Below are 18,965 nucleotides of genomic sequence, written 5' to 3' on the forward strand. Positions count from 1 at the left end.
CGCCCGCCCTGCTGCACGTCGCCGTCGCCGTCGCCGTCGCCGGCCGTGAGCAACTTTATTTCATTTTTGTTAGATTTTTTTTTAGATTTTTTTGTTAGTTCATAGATTTATTTGTTAGATTAGATTTGTAGTAATTTAGATATGTAGTTCATATTGTGTAATTTAGATTGTGTAATTAATTTGTTCATATTATGTTAGATTTTTTTAGATTTTTTTGTTAGTTCATAGATTTATTTGTTAGATTAGATGTGGTGTAATTTATATATGTAGTTCATATTGTGTAATTTAGATTGTGTAATTAATTTGTTCATATTATGTTAGATTTTTTTTAGATTTTTTTGTAGTTCATAGATTTTTTTGTTGGATGTGTAGTAATTTAGATGTGTAGTTCATAGATTTTTTATCATATATATGCAAAGATCGAATATGTCAAATTTTTACGATTTTTTTCGGTTCATAGAATCTTTATGATTTTTCCTGTTGTAATTTTGTTTATAGAATTTTAATGGTTTTTTTGTTCATAGTACGTATTTAGAAAAATGAAAAAAATAAGAAGAGAAAGTGTTTAATATAATTAGTTAGAAAAATACTAGTTTATTTTTAGTACGTACTACTTTATTTTATTTATAGTAAGTGCTTCATATATAGTTGAACTAGCTAGTTGATTTAATAAACTACTTTATTTTACTATATATAGAAGTAGTTTGTTTTTAGTAAGTACTACTTTATTTATTTATAGTAAGTGTTTAGTAGTTGAACTAGGTAGTTGATTTAATTAATAAAACTACTTTATTTAACTATATATAGAAGTAGTTCCTGCATCGACGTCGGCGATGCCTATCCCGCATCCTCGTCGTCGTCGACTTGGCGGTGGAGGCTTGCTTGATCAGGGCCATGTTCCGGACTGGGCTCCGCCGGGCTGGTATTGGGAGGTGCTACCTTCCGGGGGACGTAGGTTGGTGAGGAGGCAGCCCATTGTTGACCCGATCCTTGTTTGGTGGCGGTCACGTGGGCCAGTGACGGTGCCGAGGCTTCCGGACACCGCGGAGGTGGTACGTCACCGTGTCAGCGAGGAGGACGAGCACGTCCGTCGCTACATGGTTGCATTGGAGGGCAGGTTCGACAATACCTGGCAGGTTCTTTAGGGATCTCACTGGAGCTATGATCCTGTGATGGTTCCTTATCTTTGGGTGTCCACCGCCCGCGTCGATACCCGTCGGGCGCTACGTTTCTAGTTGTATTAGTGATGCTATATTAGTGATAATATTCGACGATGTACGGGCACCAAGAGATGATGTACTTTTGCTTATAATTATTGAATGCATGCTAATTTGAATACTACTTTATTTTATGATTTGGTTTTGCTTATTTTATGATTTGGTTTTGCTTATTGAATGCTCATATTGGATAAGTTCTCCTTCATTCCCGTGTGCTAGACAATTTGATGTAATAATGCACTCGGGAATGAAAGGAGGAGCTACGTACATCACCGATAGTCAACCCGTGATTAATAATCTAGTTTAATATTTGAATTATGAACATAGGCCGGAAATGTCATACTCGGACGACGAAAACTGCCCGGGGGAGTGCGACTGGTGCCACGACGACCGAGGTATCTGCGACAGGTTCATTGAGCTGGACGAAGATCGTCGCTTCAGCATTAAGCTCGAGGAGACCTTCGATGTTCATACGGTACGCAACCGACGACAATAGTTTTTTTTTCATAATTACGCATGACTTCAACTATTTTAATTATGACAATATTTTTCATCTTTTCCAATTCGACTAGCTTATCCCATGCTTTGCAAGACGCTATGTCTTGGAGAGGATGGGTTTTGAAGACTATGAAAGTTTCGAAACCAAAAAAATTATCCTAAGTACCCATCATGGTGTGGATTTTCAAGTAAAGCTGTACAATGCTCAGAGTGTAACCCATTTTGGTTGCAAAAATTGGGAAGCACTTTGCAAGATTTATGGTCTTGATGAGGGTATGTTTTTCACCATGGATATTGGTGATCCTACAATCGAGCAAGAGAGACCTTCGATTTGGGTCCTTGTGGATACACCTCCAATTCTTCCCCCATGTGAGCTTAACATAGTTATTAAGTAATTTATATTGTTTATTTCAAAATAGTTGACAACTTATCTCCATTGACAGCTTATTTTCATTCTTTAAAGAATGTGCGGAAGATGGTAGACAGAACCTACTACACCGAAGGCTCCGAATTAACTTATCAGGAGAAAAATCATCTGGCCGCATTTTGTACTGATCTTGAGAATTACAATATCTACAATCAAACTTCTCAACATTATGGTCAATACGTGCCACTAGTGCACGTGTTGAACTACGGTAACTACCATGGAGATACCCTGGTAGGATTTTTTTACTATTACGACATCCGTGATCTTTTTGCACACTTCTAAAACTAGTACATCATTGCTAACTACGAAGTTATTACTATGTTTTTCAACAGATAATCTCGAATGATTGTGTGCCTCATCTGATGTATACGCATGGTAGCCTTCATGTTTTGAACATACAACCAGGTCGTCCTACGAATCTCAACTTTCCATACCGGGTTTCTAAAAGAAGTGGAGACATAACAATCAAAGAATGGAAAAAATGTATGGACAGTTGTAAGGAATTTCTTGGAAGCAACAAGCAGCGAAGGGCAAGAATTGGAGACAGGATGATCGGCATTCTTCATAATGGAGAGTCAGGGTCTTTATTGTTTTATGCTATTTTACCTTAAGGGTGTTTAGGTCCTACCTGATACTGATGATCATGTGCTAAGAACAATTATGTAGGGTTGGGTTCGATGATTATGAGGATGATGATCATATGACTTATTATTAATAACGAGTAGAAGTTGTATGATGATGCATAGGACTTGTTATTATATATGATGATGCATGATGCGCATGCATGAGCATGTTATATCAGCGGGTGAAATGAACATAGCAGCAGCATTGATAAACCAAGGAGGAAGATATAAGAGAGGACACTTCTCTCTATTAGCTAGCTAATAACAACCTAAAAATAACCCCCAAAACCCCTAAAGCAGCCACATTTGTAAAAAAAAACATGAACTTTTGGTCCCGGTTGGAGCCACCAACTAGGACCAAAGGCCCACCTAACTGGGCTCGGCGGACCGGCCACGTGGAGGCACATCTGTCTCGGTTCGAGTTTGAACCGGGACTAATGGGTGGAGGTATTAGTAACGACCCATTAGTCCCGGTTCATGAACTGGGACTAAAGGCCCTTACGAACCGGGACTAATGGGTGTTTTTCTACTAGTGTAGGAGACAAGTGGCACCTTCACCATGAGATCAGGCTATGCAGCCAAGTATTGGGGTCGTGAAGTAGACCCAACGGCCGAATTCACTTGGAAAGCTGGAGCCCGCTACATTGCCATTTTTTCACTTTGATGGCCCTGCAGAATAGATGGTGTTCTTTGAGCGTGTTCCGTGGAGAGGACTTGATCATCAGGACCAATGCCCGTTATGTAACCAGGAGGAGGAAAGCATAGACCAACTAGTTATACGCTGCGTTTTTGCGAGACAAATTTGGGCAGCGATATTCCACACTCTGGGCAAGCTAGACTGTGTGCTAACACTAGTAGAATAATGACCTAATGTTTAGCTCATTACTCCTGGTTTGTAAATGAACCGGCACTAATGCATCCATTACTCTCATTTCTAACGGCTATGCATTAGTCCCGGTTCATTTCTGACCTATAGTCCCGGTTTGTGTCACAAACCGGGACTAAAGGGTGGTGGCAGACTGGCGTCAGGCCGGGGCCCTACGATCCCCTTTAGCCCCGGTTTGTGAGAAAATCCGGGACTAAAGGGCCAACCTATAGTCCCGGTTTGTATCATAAACCGGAACTAAAGAGCTCTAACCTTTAGTCCAGGTTGGAGACACAAACCGGGACTAAAGGGCAAATTTCAAACTCTACCACCCCTTATCGCCTTTTCAGTTTTGTAAAAAAAACAAAAGAAAATGATAATAACTTGAAAAATTACAATCCTTCGAGATGTAGTTATGTTACTACATCTAGTAGTTAGGGAAATTTAAAAACATAAACTTCGACATGTTTTGCAAAACATTGTTATGAAAAAGTTAAACGACCATATCTTTTGCATACGATGTCGGAAAAAAAATGCACAATATATCAAAATGTTCAGCACAAAAATCCGCATCCGAATTCGACTGCCATAGGCCGTTGTGCAAACTTTTAGAATCCTCAAATTCTAAAACGAAAAAAAGTTATGCTCAAATTTCAGTTTTATTGAATTTTGGCTAAATCTGGTCAAACTATGGTTAAACTACTTATACAAGAAATATTTGTGTTACTAAATAATTATTTTAGTTTTTTGAATTTTGGTCAAACTGTGGTCAAACTGTGGTCAAACTATGATCAAACTATGGTCAAACTATGGTCAAACTGTGGTCAAACTACTTATTCAAGAAATATTAGTGTTACTAAATAATTTTTGTTTTTTAGAATAGTTTCAAACTCAAACGGTGAAACGTGAGACTTCGTGCTCAAGCTAAACTCCTGAGGGTTAATAGGATTGGCAGCTTATTATTGTCACGTAAACAACAAGTGCAGAATGGAAAACTAGGGGGAATAGAACTCGGAAGTTAAGCATGCTCAGGCTGGAGTAGTGAGAGGATGGGTGACCTATCGGAAAGTTAGACGATTTGGAATAAGTGCTCCACGCTTGAGCAATGATGAGGGGTGATTAGAGATAATAATCAAATAATTAAGAAATTTGAAAATCAGAAAAAATAAAAAAAAAATTCAAAAAAATATAATCTTTTTTTTGAAAAAAAAACCTTTAGTCCCGGTTGATGTTACCAACCGGGACTAAAGGTCCCCCGACCCGCGGAACGGGCTCGTACCACGTGGTGGACCTTTGGTCCCGGGTCTTGCTAAACCGGGACTAAAGGGGGACATTAGTCCCCACCCTTTAGTGCCGGTTACAGAACCGGGACTAAAGGTCATTTTTCTACTAGTGCGACGACGAACGACTCTCTCGGGATGATGCGTTAGCAAAAGCACCAATGGGTCACACAAGAGAATGCTCAATGCTCTACGTATTCTAGTCATGTGGGAGATCAAAACAGGGCTTTGGTCCAGGCCCGAGAAGCCCATTAGTCCCGGTTCGTGAGCCATGGGGGCATCGGTCCCAGTTCGTGAGGCCAGCGCATCGGCCCTCGGGGGCCATTTGTCCCGGTTCGTTTGACCCCTTTGGTCCCGGTTCCAGACACGAACCGGGACCAATGGTTGGTCCCGGTTCGTGTCTGGAACCGGGACCAAATGGGGTCCTTTAGTCTCGGTTCCAGCCACAAACCGGGACCAAAGGGAAGCCTATATATACCCCCTGCCCGCGAGCAGAGCAGTGCACTGCTCTGTTTTTTGGCCGGCCATGGAAGTGCTTTTTGGTGCACTAGCTCACCTTCTATGCACATGAGGTGTTCGATGAAATGCCCGAGCCACACTTAAGCTTTCTCCTCCCAAAGCTCCTTGTCCAAGCTCCATTTTCCTCGAGATTTGTCTAGATTTGGCAGCCGTCCTGTCACCCCGTCTCCGTCCTCTCCGCCGTCGATGGCCCACGCCGATCTCGTCGCCAGCACCACTATGGTGAGCCTCTTGTTCTTATCTTCTTTCTAAAAGAAAAAAGTTCTTACTTGTATGGTTTAGATAGATACTTGTGTAATTTTCTTATTTTTATTATTGTTTGTTATTATATAGTGCGATGGTTTTGGTATCCGCCTCCGTTGGCCCTTGTCCTGTCTATGATTCGGATGTGGTATATATTATCTTTTATAACTACTAGTACAAATGCCCGTGCGTTGCACCGGGCCAAAAAATGGAACAACCAGCTTCATGTGCCATTGTGCATCATTTTTTATATTCTATTTTAATAAAAATCCATAATAAGGTTAAATCTGGAAAATTTATATTTTATATTGATGAACACCTTGCCGGAGGAAGTATTTGAGGCGAGTAGCAACGGCGTGTCTATCTTCCCACAGAGCGACGTGCTTGCGGCTTTAATTCAAGTAGGGAACTCAACATGGCAATGGGTACCAGCAACCCACGAACCCGGCGGGTAAAAACCCTATTAGGGTAAGGGTTTGGGACAAATAAATACCCATGGGTTTATAAATGGGAAAAAATTGTATCCATCGGGTAAGCCGGGTATGGGTATGGGAATGCAATACCCATACCCGCGCACCCGCATACCCGCATACCCATATACTAATTTCTTCTAACAGTAGGCTCCATGTGTCATTCACTAAAGAAACCTTGCCATTGTACCCTAGGGTAACGCAACAGCTAACCTCGACCCAAAATTCTCTCCCCTTATGCATGTGTATGATCCTGTTTAAATGCGTCGATCTTGTTTCATGAACTCACGGTTTTGTTGATCTTATTATATAGTCTCCTTCGGTTGATTATTTTGAAGTAGGGGCTGCAAAAGTACCTTCAATAAAACAAAACTAGAGAAGATTGTGTCTGTCTTGTTTGTCTTGTAGTTCGAAAGAAAAGAATAGATGTGAATGTTTCTCTACAAGTTCACGTACAGGCTACTCACCTATGTATATAACTGGACATTGTTTAGTGTCATCTATTTCGTTCTTATGCTAAAATGTGGTATACATGTACTGAAATGTTGAAGTATACATGCTGAAATGTTGTGTACATATGTGTAAATGTTGAAAATTACATGATGAATTGTGAATTGGGTACAGTGACCGATGTGAGTATTTTTACCCGCGGGTATTACCCGCACCCGTCCGGATACGGGTATGGAAACAGTTTAAAACCCGAGGTGCGGATACGGATACAGGTATGGGCAAAAAATAATGAGACGGGTACGGATTTGGGCGACCATTACCCGCACCCAAACCCGGCGGGTGCCATGTTCGTGTGTTTTCCTGAGATGTCTTTTCCAACTTGCAATGGCCAGACACGCGGGACGTGGAATTTTGCTGGACAACGGATAGCACACATACTCACGTAACTATGGACCATCCATGCATGTCACGGGTCTCTCTTTCAAAGCACTGAAAATTAATTTCGCCCGAATAGCTTCTGAAATCTCTTCTTCTAAAACCAAAGACCTCTCGCGTACCAACCTGTGGCTGGATTGTTAGAGGGCCTGTGGTATTCTCAGCCTATCAGGGTTCAAATCCTGGTGCTCGCATTTATTCCTAGATTTATTTCAAGATTTTCGGCCACGCGCATTCAGTGGGAGGAGACGTTCCCGTCGACGACGAGGCGCCTACGGTGACTTTGTAAATCTCAAGATGATATGCCGGCTCAGTCTTTCGGAGGTGCTCATAGGGGTAGGGTGTGCGTGTTTCATAGGGGTGAGTGTATGCGCGTGTATATGAGCGCTTGTGTCTGTACTAATGTTCAAAAAAAATAAAGCCCTCCCTTCATTCATGCTCATGCCAGCAGAATTTATTCCTTCTGTTAATTCATTTCCTTCTTGTTCATGACAGCCAAATTTATTCCATCTACTAATGTCCTTCCTTTTTGCGCCGGGCTGCCATTTTTAATTTCCATGCTGGCTTCTCAGCCAGTGTCCTTGAAGCAGGGTACCAGACCTAACCAAGAAAAGATAGAAAATGAGATAACTGCAAAGCCCATCTGAAAAATGGTTGCACCGTAACAATTTTAGAAGGGGGGGTGGAGTTGATCATGTTGTCATATGCACAGCTGAAATAAATATAAGTTGCTATTGCATCTGCAGAACCATATGTGATTTCAGATTTCTATCTCATCAAACAAACTATGCACTTCTTGCAGTAACCAACTGCGCTGAAGGATGCAGATAACCTTTTCCTGTCTTGCTAACCAGCTGCAGTTTTTTTGTTGGCATAAATAATTTAGTAACTGCACTTTTTGCAAGGTGGTTGTATCATCTCACCTCGTTCTTGTCGCAATAGTCGATGTCGATTCAGCAGTGCTCATCGAGGACCTCCCCGGCCGGTAACCCCGGGCTGGGCATGACGGCGGAGACGGACGTGGTCTCCATCACCCGGCGCATGCCCCCGGCGTCCTTGGCGGTGCGCAGCACGTTGAGCGTCCCCTCCATGGGCGACACCACCAGCTCCTTCTGCGGCCACAAAACGAGACAAACACCACCCCGTACTGAGAGGTCTGAAATCTGAAGGAACAACCGCAGGACAGTCACAGGGCAGCAGTACTTCGGGGTTGAGGACGCGTTTGATGGTGCAGGGCGAGGTGAGGTGGATAATGCCGGAGCAGCCACGCGCGGCGGCGAGCATGGTGGTGCTGCCGAGGAGGTCGCACGGGAAGAACTGGACACGCGCCTCGTCGCCGCCGGCCAGCGCCAGGAGGTGCTCCGTCTCTGCCGTGTCATCTGCGCCACGCAACCACAAAATCAAACTGTGACCTCCGCGCTCCTTAACATAGGTCCACATCCCTTACTTGCGAGGATATATGGCTCCGAGTCCATATTCAAGTTAAGAAAAATCACAATGCATATCACTTGTCTTATAAATATATCATACATGAAAAATTCAACCTTTGAAGAAAATGAGGTGAAAGAGTGAACTTCTGGAATAAACATAAAAGCCAAATGCCTTTTGGGGCAATGTAAGAGCTGCAATCAGAGGAAGTGGGCAAGAATGGCAATTAATATAAATGGCAAACAACATTCTAACATAATAGTACTGTACTTATAGAAACGGGTAACAAATTTGGAATTTATAATTTGATTGAATGGAAAAACCCTCTGCATTATTAGTGATGCCAATCCCGAAATAAGATGACAACTTGAAGGAAAAAGAAAAGCAAGTTATTCAGAGCTAGGATCTCAGAATACGAATTGCAGTTTCCAGCTTGACAGGTAGACATATATCAGTTTCCCTTACATGTGTGCCCTTTCAGAATATTGCATTGCTCTCATTACCAAATTGAGGACGTCAAATATTAAACCTGCAAACCAAAACATGTTACAATATCTAAGAAGAGCTGGATCTACTTCTTTTCAATGACATATTAATTAGGAGGTAGTAGCATGCAACATTTACAAATAAAAGTTTTGTAGTGCGCCGAGCGCCTCTCCAAAATTTCGGGAAGCTGAATCTTATCATACATGTGGGCACCTCCTTTTGCTCCTTCCCCTGGGACTCCATTTGAGACGGCTACACGGCCGCCCGGGTGATCATCACAGGGAACTCAAGTTATTGACAGCAAGCCTCTGTCTCCTCTCCTCTGAACATGTTGTGTATTCAATTTCATAAAATTATATTTCCAAAACATATCCTGAATATTTGATGATCTTGTACTAACTATATAGTACGATAGAATTACAAAAATAAAAGTATGACAATGACAGACTGACCAACACGTTCTTGGCTTGTTCACCCCGTTTACTCTGCACTACGGATTACGTTTACATTCACATAATATCATGTCAAATGCCTCATGAGTTAATATCACGAAACTTTTCTAAAAAAAGGAGCATCACAATACTCTCATGAAAAATATGATGTCATGCAGAATGCAATCAACCTTGGTTCATCGGGGAAACCGAGCAAGATGTGTTATCCGCGGCCATGTCCTTGGCCAGCCTCCTTTGTTGCTCCGCTCTCTCCCAATCGTCGGATAACTGCAACCACACCAACCCTCTTGAATTCCAACTCTGATCCATCACCATCGTTCACTGTCGAACAGCTCCCTGCAGCGTGCTGACACAAAACCCCCGCTGCCGCCGCAATCTCTAGTTGCACTCAATAAAGAATTCAGTTTGTTGAACATGCACACAAATACCTTGAAAGTAACTTCCTTGTATAAATAGGCAAGAAGGAAAAACTTACAGTGAGCAGGTTGGGCAGCTTCTCGTTAACCATCTTTCCAAGAGCTAGAGCCAACTCCATTGCTAAAACCATAAGAGGCGCTCAAGTAAGAACACATGAACATTTCACAAGCTAGGTTCCAAAAAAATGAAAGCAGTAAATCAGAGAAATATCTGGATTTAACAGATTGCTAATTTCTTTCTGATTTGTTTCGTGTCCTCCATGTATATTTGACCGACGGCATGTTGAGTTGAAAAGGTCATTGGAGAGCAGCTACATAACTGACCAACATCTAAAAACTGAATTTGTTTGACAAAGCTACATAACTTTACATACATCTACTAACTTTAATACCCTGTGATCAAGTGTTACTTTCACTTGATGATTAACCTGGAACAGATGAGAATAAATACGATCAGTGTCGGTACCAATAATCAGTACAAATATCTAAAAGTTTCTGTCTCGAGCAGGAGCACAAAGAGCATGACAGAGCATCACATAACTGATCCAAATCATATCTCCCTGTACAAAATTGCCCCAAGCGGAGCAAAGAACAGCATACACAGCAGCAGGGTATGATACAAATCCCCATCTGAACCGCTTAAAAATTTCCCCAGCTAAGCCCCTCACATACATTAGAAAAGATGCCAAGTGACGTGTTCACAAACTGACAATTATCAAATCAGGGGAAATATGAGTAGATCAATTGTAGCACCTTCAGATTTGGTGTATCTTCTCTTATTATATTCATGTAGTGCTGCTGCTTCCCATGTACGTATCAATCAAAATCGCTAATTTGTAAGATTGAATAGCAACACATGAATGCATATGCAAGACCGATGAATTTCTACATGGGAAAGAAAGAGGCAGCATGTCAGCAATCCCAAGACTGACCTGGGCCCAGCGTCGAGCGCAGCGTCGCCTCCCGCGTCCCTACTGCCGCATCGAGCGCAGCGCCGCCTGCACTTCTGCCATGGCCGCCCCTGCAAAATATGAAACGTAAGGACCCTGCGGGTTGAATGTGGCAAAATACAGGGTCTCTTTTGCAAAAATGAAACATTTGCTACATATCCACTAAAGAAAGGACCGCGGGTTGAATTCCGAAAACTGCAGGGACTCTTTTGCAAAAACAGCGCGACGGTGAACCCTGCAAACTCAACCCGTGCTTTATTATCAGGGAAAGATTTGGTTCATTTAGTGTTTATGACAATTATGCCGACCAACGTGACATAGATTTTTTTTTATCTAGGAGGTATGTGAACCGGAAATTCCAAGCGACCCTATTGTCGAGAGCTTAAATTTAGTTGAAGAATAAAACAATTACTTGAATGAAAAATTGAAAAAAATTGAGGAGGAGAAGATGATATTGGAGTTGCATGTTGCGGATGTCATCGATGATCAGAAGATCAAGATCGATGCAATGCGCTTGATGATTAGAAAGATTAGAAAATATGCCATTCATACTGAGGCTTGGTATCATTATGTCATTGGATCAATTGTTACCTTAGTTGCGATTATGATCGCATTTGTTGCTGCATTGAAATGTTTCAGATAGTTTCAATGTATGGTTTAATTAGATGCTTTAGAGAGGTATGTGTTGTTCAATGATAACTATGTATGTACTTTGGTTTTAATGTGATGATGAACTCCTATTAATTTGGTCACTTATGTATTCATGATGTTCTGTAATGGTTTTTGACACACTTAATTATATATACTGCATACAGATGAACCGGCAAAGAATGTATGGTAACAGACGCACCTCCGAGTACATTAAGGGCGTGCATAATTTTTTCGAAGTGGCTGAGAAAAACAAGAAGAATGGTTTTATGTGTTGTCCATGCCCTATATGTGGGAATATGAAGTCTTACTCTGTCCGGAAAATCCTTCACACGCACCTGCTTTATAAGGGTTTCATGCCACACTATAATGTTTTGACCAAGGACGGAGAAAGAGGGGTTATGATGGAAGACAATGAAGAAGAAGAGGATGATGACAACTATGTGCCCCCTGAATACGGTGATGCTGCAACGGGGGAAGCTAAAAATGAAGAGGAACCAGACAATGTGCCCTATGATGATCTTCGCCGAGTCATTGTTGATGCAAATAGACAATGCGAAAGTGAAAAAGAGAAGTTGAAGTTCGATCGCATGTTAGAGGATCACAAAAAAGGGTTGTACCCCAATTGCGAAGATGATAACACAAAGCTCGGTACCACACTGGAATTGTTGCAGTGGAAGGCAGAGAATGGTGTACCTGACAAAGGATTTGAGAAGCTACTGAAAATATTGAAGAAGAAGCTTCCAAAGGACAACGAATTGTCCGACAGTACGTACGTAGCAAAGAAGGTTGTATGCCCTCTAGGATTGGAAGTTTAGAAGATACATGCATGCCCTAATGACTACCTCCTCTATCGCGGTACATACGAGGGATTGAATGCATGCCCGGTATGCGGTGCATTGCGGTATAAGATCAGACGAGATGATCCTGATGATGTTGACAGCGAGCACCCCAGGAAGAGGGTTCCTGCCAAGGTGGTGTGGTATGCTCCTATAATACCACGGTTGAAATAACTCTTCAGAAACAAAGAGCATGCCATGTTGATGCGATGTCACAAAGAGGACCGGACGAAAGGTGGGAAGTTGAGAGCACCCGCTCACGGGTCACAGTGGAGAAAAATCAAGAGAGAGTGGGGGGACTTTGCAGGTGACGCAAGGAACGTATGGTTTGGTTTAAGCGCGGATGGCATTAATCCTTTTGGGGAGCAGAGCAGCAATCACAGCACCAGACCCGTGACTCTATGTATCTATAACCTTCCTCCTTGGCTGTGCATGAAGCGGAAGTTCATTATGATGCTAGTTCTCATCCAAGGCCCTAAGCAACCCAACAACAACATTGATGTGTACCTAAGGCCATTACTTGAAGAACTTTTATAGCTATGGAATGGAAACGGTGTACGTGTGTGGGATGAGCACAAACAACAGGAATTTGACCTACATGCGTTGTTGTTTGTAACCAACAATGATTGGCCTGCTCTCAGTAACCTTTTAGGATAGACAAACAAGGGATAACACGCATGCACACACTGTTTAGATGACACCGAAGGTATATATTTGGACAAATGTAGGAAGAATGTGTACCTGGGGCATCGTCGATTTCTTCCGACCAACCATCAATGTCAAAAGAAAGGCAAGCATCTCAAAGGCAAGGCAGATCACCGGAAGAAGCATGTCATCCGTACTGGTGATCACATACTTGCTATGGTCAATGATTTACAAGTAATCTTTAGAAAGGGTCCCGACGGACTATCTGTTCCGAATAACGCTGAGGGACGCACACCCATGTGGAAGAAGAAATCTATATTTTCGGACCTACCCTATTTGAAAGACCAAGAGGTCCGCTCTGCAATCGGCATGATGCACGTGACGAAGAATCTTTGTGTGCAACCTGCGAGGCTTCTTGGGCATGTATGGGAAGACAAAAGATACACCAGAGGCATGGGAGGACCAGCAACATTTGCAAAAAAAAGATAACATGCCTCCAAAGCAGTATGAAGGTCCTATCAGCTATGCTCTTACCAAAGAAGAGAAGGAAATCTTCTTTGAATGCATGCTCAGTATGGAGGTCCCGTCTGGTTTCTCGTCGAATATAAAGGGAATAATAAATATGGTAGAGAAAAAGTTCCAGAACCTAAAGTCTCATGACTACCACGTGATTATGACGCAATTGCTTCCGGTTGCATTGAGGGGGCTTCTACCAGAAACGTTCGATTAGCCATTGTGAAGCCATGTGCATTCCTCAATGCAATCTCTCAGAAGGTGATCGATCCAGAAATCCTACCAAGGTTATGGAGTGATGTGGCTCAATTTCTTGTTAGTTTCGAGCTGGGTCAATCTGTGGACATGATTTTAAGGTCCCTTTATTTCAGTGCAGATGGGTCAATATGTCAGGAGGCGGGGTACAGGTAGACCCACAGTACGAAATGACTACAGTGGATCTGAACAATCTTGGTTACATAGACGAACCATTCTCCCTAGCCAATGATGTAGCGCAGGTTTTCTATGTGAAGGACATGTCTTCTAAACCGAGAAAAAGAAAAGATAAGGAAGCGAATACATCATACGATGAGCCAAAGCGCCTGATACGTCCATTTTGCATCATGTTTTCGTACTGTTATTTATGTTGTTTTATTGTATATAATGCTTTTTGGAGTAATTCTAATGCCTTTTCTCTCATAATATGCAAGGTATGCACAAAGGGAGAGAATTCCGGCAACTGTAAATCTGGACCTGAAAAAGCTACGTCAAGCTACCTATTCTACTCAACTCCAAATAAGCTGAAACTTTCTGAGGAATTTTTATGGAATATTTAATAAATATTGGAGCAAATAAATACCATAGGGGGGCCAACAGGTGGGCACAACCCACCTGGGCGCACCAAGAGGCCCAGGCGCGCACTGGTGGGTGCTGCCCTCCTTGGCCCACCTCCGGTGCCCATCTTCTGGTATGTAAGTCATTTTGACCTAGAAAAAATGAGGAGAGGACTTTCGGGACAAAGCGCCGCCGCCTCGAGGAGGAACTTGGGCAGGAGCACTTTTGCCCTTCGGCGGAATGATTCCACCGGGGGAACTTCCCTCCCGGAGGGGGAAATTGATGTCTACTACACAACCTTCTTCTTGTAGACATTGTTGGGCCTCCAAGTGCAGAGGTTTGTAGCACAGTAGCAAATTTCCCTCAAGTGGATGACCTAAGGTTTATCAATCCGTGGGAGGCGTAGGATGAAGATGGTCTCTCTCAAACAACCCTGCAACCAAATAACAAAGAGTCTCTTGTGTCCCCAACACACCCATTACAATGGTAAATTGTATAGGTGCACTAGTTCGGTGAAGAGATGGTGATACAAGTGCAATATGGATAGTAGATAAACGTATTTTTAATCTGGAAATATAAAAACAGCAAGGTAACTAATGATAAAAGTGAGTGTAAACGGTATTGCAATCATAGGAAACAAGGCCTAAGGTTCATACTTTCACTAGTGCAAGTTCTCTCAACAATAATAACATAATTGGATCGTATAACTATCCCTCAACATCCAACAAAAGAGTCACTCCAAAGTCACTAATAGCAGAGAACAAACAAAGAGATTATTGTAGGGTACGAAACCACCTCAAAGTTATCCTTTTTGATCTATCTATTCAAGAGTCCGTGGTAAAATAACATGAAGCTATTCTTTCCGTTTGATCTATCATAGAGTTCATACTAGAATAACACCTTAAGACACAAATCAACCAAACCCCTAATGTCACCTAGATACTCCATTGTCACCTCAAGTATCCGTGGGCATGATTATACGATATGCATCACACAATCTCAGATTCATCTATTCAACCAACACAAAGTACTTCAAAGAGTGCCCCAAAGTTTCTAACGGAGAAGGCGAGAACGTGTGCCAACCCCTATGCATGGGTTCATGGGTGGAACCCGCAAGTTGATCACCAAAACATACATCAAGTGGATCACGTGAATATCCCATTGTCACCACAGATACGCACGGCAAGACATACATCAAGTGTTCTCAAATCATTAAAGACTCAATCCGATAAGATAACAAAAAGAGGAAAACTCAATTCATCACAAGAGAGTAGAGGGGGAGAAACATCATAAGATCCAACTATAATAGCAAAGCTCGCGATACATTAAGATTGTGCCATAGAGGGAACACGAGAGAGAACACGCGAGAGAGACATCAAACACATAGCTACTGGTACATACCCTCAGCCCTGAGGGTGAACTACTCCGTCCTCATCATGGAGAGCACTGGGATGATGAAGATGGCCACCGGTGAGGGGTTCCCCATCCGGCAGGGTGCGGCGGCGGAACTCCCGATCTATCTTCATTGTCGATGTTTTTAGGGTATATGGGATTACATAGGTGAAGGAAGTCGGTCGGGGGGTGCTCGGGGGGCCCAGGAGATAGGGGGCGCGCCCAGTAGGGGGGCATGCCCTCCTATCTCCTGGCCTCCTCAAGGCTCTTCTGACATGGACTCCAAGTCTCCCGGATCATATTCTTCCCAAAAATCACGCTCCCGAAGGTTTCATTCTGTTTGGACCCCGTTTGATATTCCTTTTCTTTGAAACACTGAAATAGGCCAGAAAACAGCAATATGGGCTGGGCCTCCGGTTACTAGGTTAGTCCCAAAAGTAATATAAAAGTGTATAATAAAGCCCATAATCATCCAAAACAGGTAATATAATAGCATGGAATAATCAAAAATTATAAATACGTCGGAGACGTATCAGAAATTATCTTCATCATCATCACCAACAACTCTCCCATCTTGGGGAGAGCTGTCTTCATCAACATCTTCACAGCACCAACTCATCTCAAACCCTAGTACATCTCTTGTGTTCAATCTTTGTATCAAAACTATAGATTGGTTCTTGTGGGTGACTAGTACTGTGGATTACTTCTTGTAGTTGATTACTATATGGTTTATTTGGTGGAAGATTATATGTTCAGATCCATTATGCTATATAATACCTCTCTGATCTTGAGCATGTTTATTATTTGTGAGGAGTTACTTCCGTTCTTGAGGTCACGGGAGAAATCATGTTGCAAGTAATCATGTGAACTTGATATGTGTTAGGTATTTTGATGTTATGTATGTTGCCATTCTCTTAGTGGTGTCATGTGAACATCGACTACATGACACTTCACAATATTTGGGCCTAAGAGAATGCATTGTGCATTATTTATTAGATGGTGCGTTGCGAGTGTGACAGAAGCTTAAACCCTAGTTTATGCTCTATTCCGTAAGGGACCGATTGGATCCAAAAGTTTAATGCTATGGTTAGAATTTATTCTTAACACTTTTCTTGTAGTTGCGGATGCTTGCGAGATGGTTAATCATAAGTAGGAGGTTTGTTCAAGTAAGAACAACACCTAAGCACCGGTCCACCCACATATCAAATTATCAAAGTACCAAACACGAATTAAGCCAACATGATGAGAGTGACTAGATGAAATTACCATGTACCCTCAAGAACACTTTGCTTATCATAAGAAACCGTTTTGGCCTATCCTTTGCCTCAAAAGGATTGGGCTACTTTGCTCCAATTTTGTTACTACTTTCATTACTTGCTCGTTACAAATTATCTTGCTATGAAACTACTCAGCTACATACAATTTTAGCACTTGTAGACAATACCTTATTGAAAACCACTTGTCATTTCCTTCTGCTCCTCGTTGGGTTCGATACTCTTACTTATCGGAAAGGCTACAATTGACCCCATATACTTGTGGGTCATCAAGGCTATTTTCTGGCGCCGTTGCCGGGGAGTGAAGCGCTCTTGGTAAGGAAACATTATTACTACATGCTGAAATTTATTGTAACTTGCTACTATGGAAAACAATCATTTGAGGGGTTTGTTCGGGGTATCTTCACCTCGACCGGAACCACAATTAGTTGCCTCTCAACATAGCAACCGAACCGGTATCTATTACCATGGTGCTACTAGGAGTACTAGTAAAGTACACATTAATATAATGTAATCCAATATACTTCTGCCGACCTTGCCAGCCTTCTTATCTACCAAGTATCTGTTGGGGAACGTAGCAGAAATTCAAAATTTTCCTACGTGTCACCAAGATCTATCTATGGAGAGACTAGCAACGAGGGGAAGGAGAGTGCATCTACATACCCTTGTAGATCGCTAAGCGGAAGCGTTCAAGTGAACGGGGTTGATGGAGTCGTAGTCGTCGTGATTCAAATCACCGATGATCAAGTGCCGAACGCACGGCACCTCCGCGTTCAACACACATACAGCCCGGTGACGTCTCCCAAGCCTTGATCCAGCAAGGAGAGAGGGAGAGGTTGAGGAAGACTCCATCCAGCAGCAGCACAACAGCGTGGTGGTGGTGGAGGAGCGTGGCAATCCTGCAGGGCTTCGCCAAGCACCGCGGGAGAGGAGGAGTACTTGTGAGAGGGGGAGGGCTGCACCAGAACTTCGTCTATAGCTCCCATGCGCCTCCCCACTATATATAGGGGTGGAGGGGCTGGTTTCTTGCCCTCCAAGTCCATTGGGGCGTTGGCCAAGGTGGGAGGAAAGAAATCTCATTATTTCCTTCCCCACCGATTGTTATCCCCCCTTTTTAGGTATCTTGATCTTATCCCTTCGGGATATGATCTTATTCCTTCTAAGGGGGGATCTTGGTGCGCCTTGACCAGGGGTGTGGGGCCTTTCCCCCACTACCCACGTCCATGTGGGTCCCCCCATGCAGGTGGGCCCCACTCCGGAACCTTCTAGAACCTTCCCGGTACAATACCGAAAAATCCCGAACATTTTCCGGTGGCCAAAATAGGACTTCCCATATATAAATCTTTACCTCCGGACCATTCCGGAACTCCTCGTGATGTCCGGGATCTCATCCGGGACTCCGAACAACATTCGGTAACCACATGCAAACTTCCTTTATAACCCTAGCGTCATCGAACCTTAAGTGTGTAGACCCTACGGGTTCGGGAGACATGTAGACATGACCGAGACGTTCTCCGGTCAATAACCAACAGCGGGATCTGGATACCCATGATGGCTCCCACATGTTCCACGATGATCTCATCGGATGAACCACGATGTCAAGGACTTAATCAATCCCGTATTCAATTCCCTTTGTCTATCGGTATGTTACTTGCCCGAGATTCGATCGTCGGTATCCAATACCTTGTTCAATCTCGTTACCGGCAAGTCACTTTACTCGTTCCGTAACACATCATCCCGTGATCAACTCCTTGGTCACATTGCGCATATGATGATGTCCTACCGAGTGGGCCCAGAGATACCTCTCCGTTTACACGGAGTGACAAATCCCAGTCTCGATCCGCATGAAACAATAGATACTTTCGGAGATACCTGTAGTGCACCTTTATAGTCACCCAGTTACGTTGTGACGTTTGATACACCCAAAGCACTCCTACGGTATCCAGGAGTTACACGCTCTCATGGTCGAAGGAAGAGATACTTGACATTGGCAAAGCTCTAGCAAATGAACTACACGATCTTTTGTGCTAGTCTTAGGATTGGGTCTTGTCCATCACATCATTCTCCTAATGATGTGATCCC

The 18,965-nt window shown here is 42.9% G+C and overlaps 1 pseudogene; it reads right to left on the bottom strand.

The window, feature by feature from the left end:
* Positions 1 to 7,493: 7,493 nt before the first annotated feature.
* Positions 7,494 to 8,467, bottom strand: LOC119284157 (annotated as a pseudogene).
* Positions 8,468 to 18,965: the final 10,498 nt, after the last annotated feature.

This window comes from Triticum dicoccoides, chromosome 4A (genome assembly GCF_002162155.2).
Source record: "Triticum dicoccoides isolate Atlit2015 ecotype Zavitan chromosome 4A, WEW_v2.0, whole genome shotgun sequence".
NCBI lineage: Eukaryota > Viridiplantae > Streptophyta > Magnoliopsida > Poales > Poaceae > Triticum > Triticum dicoccoides.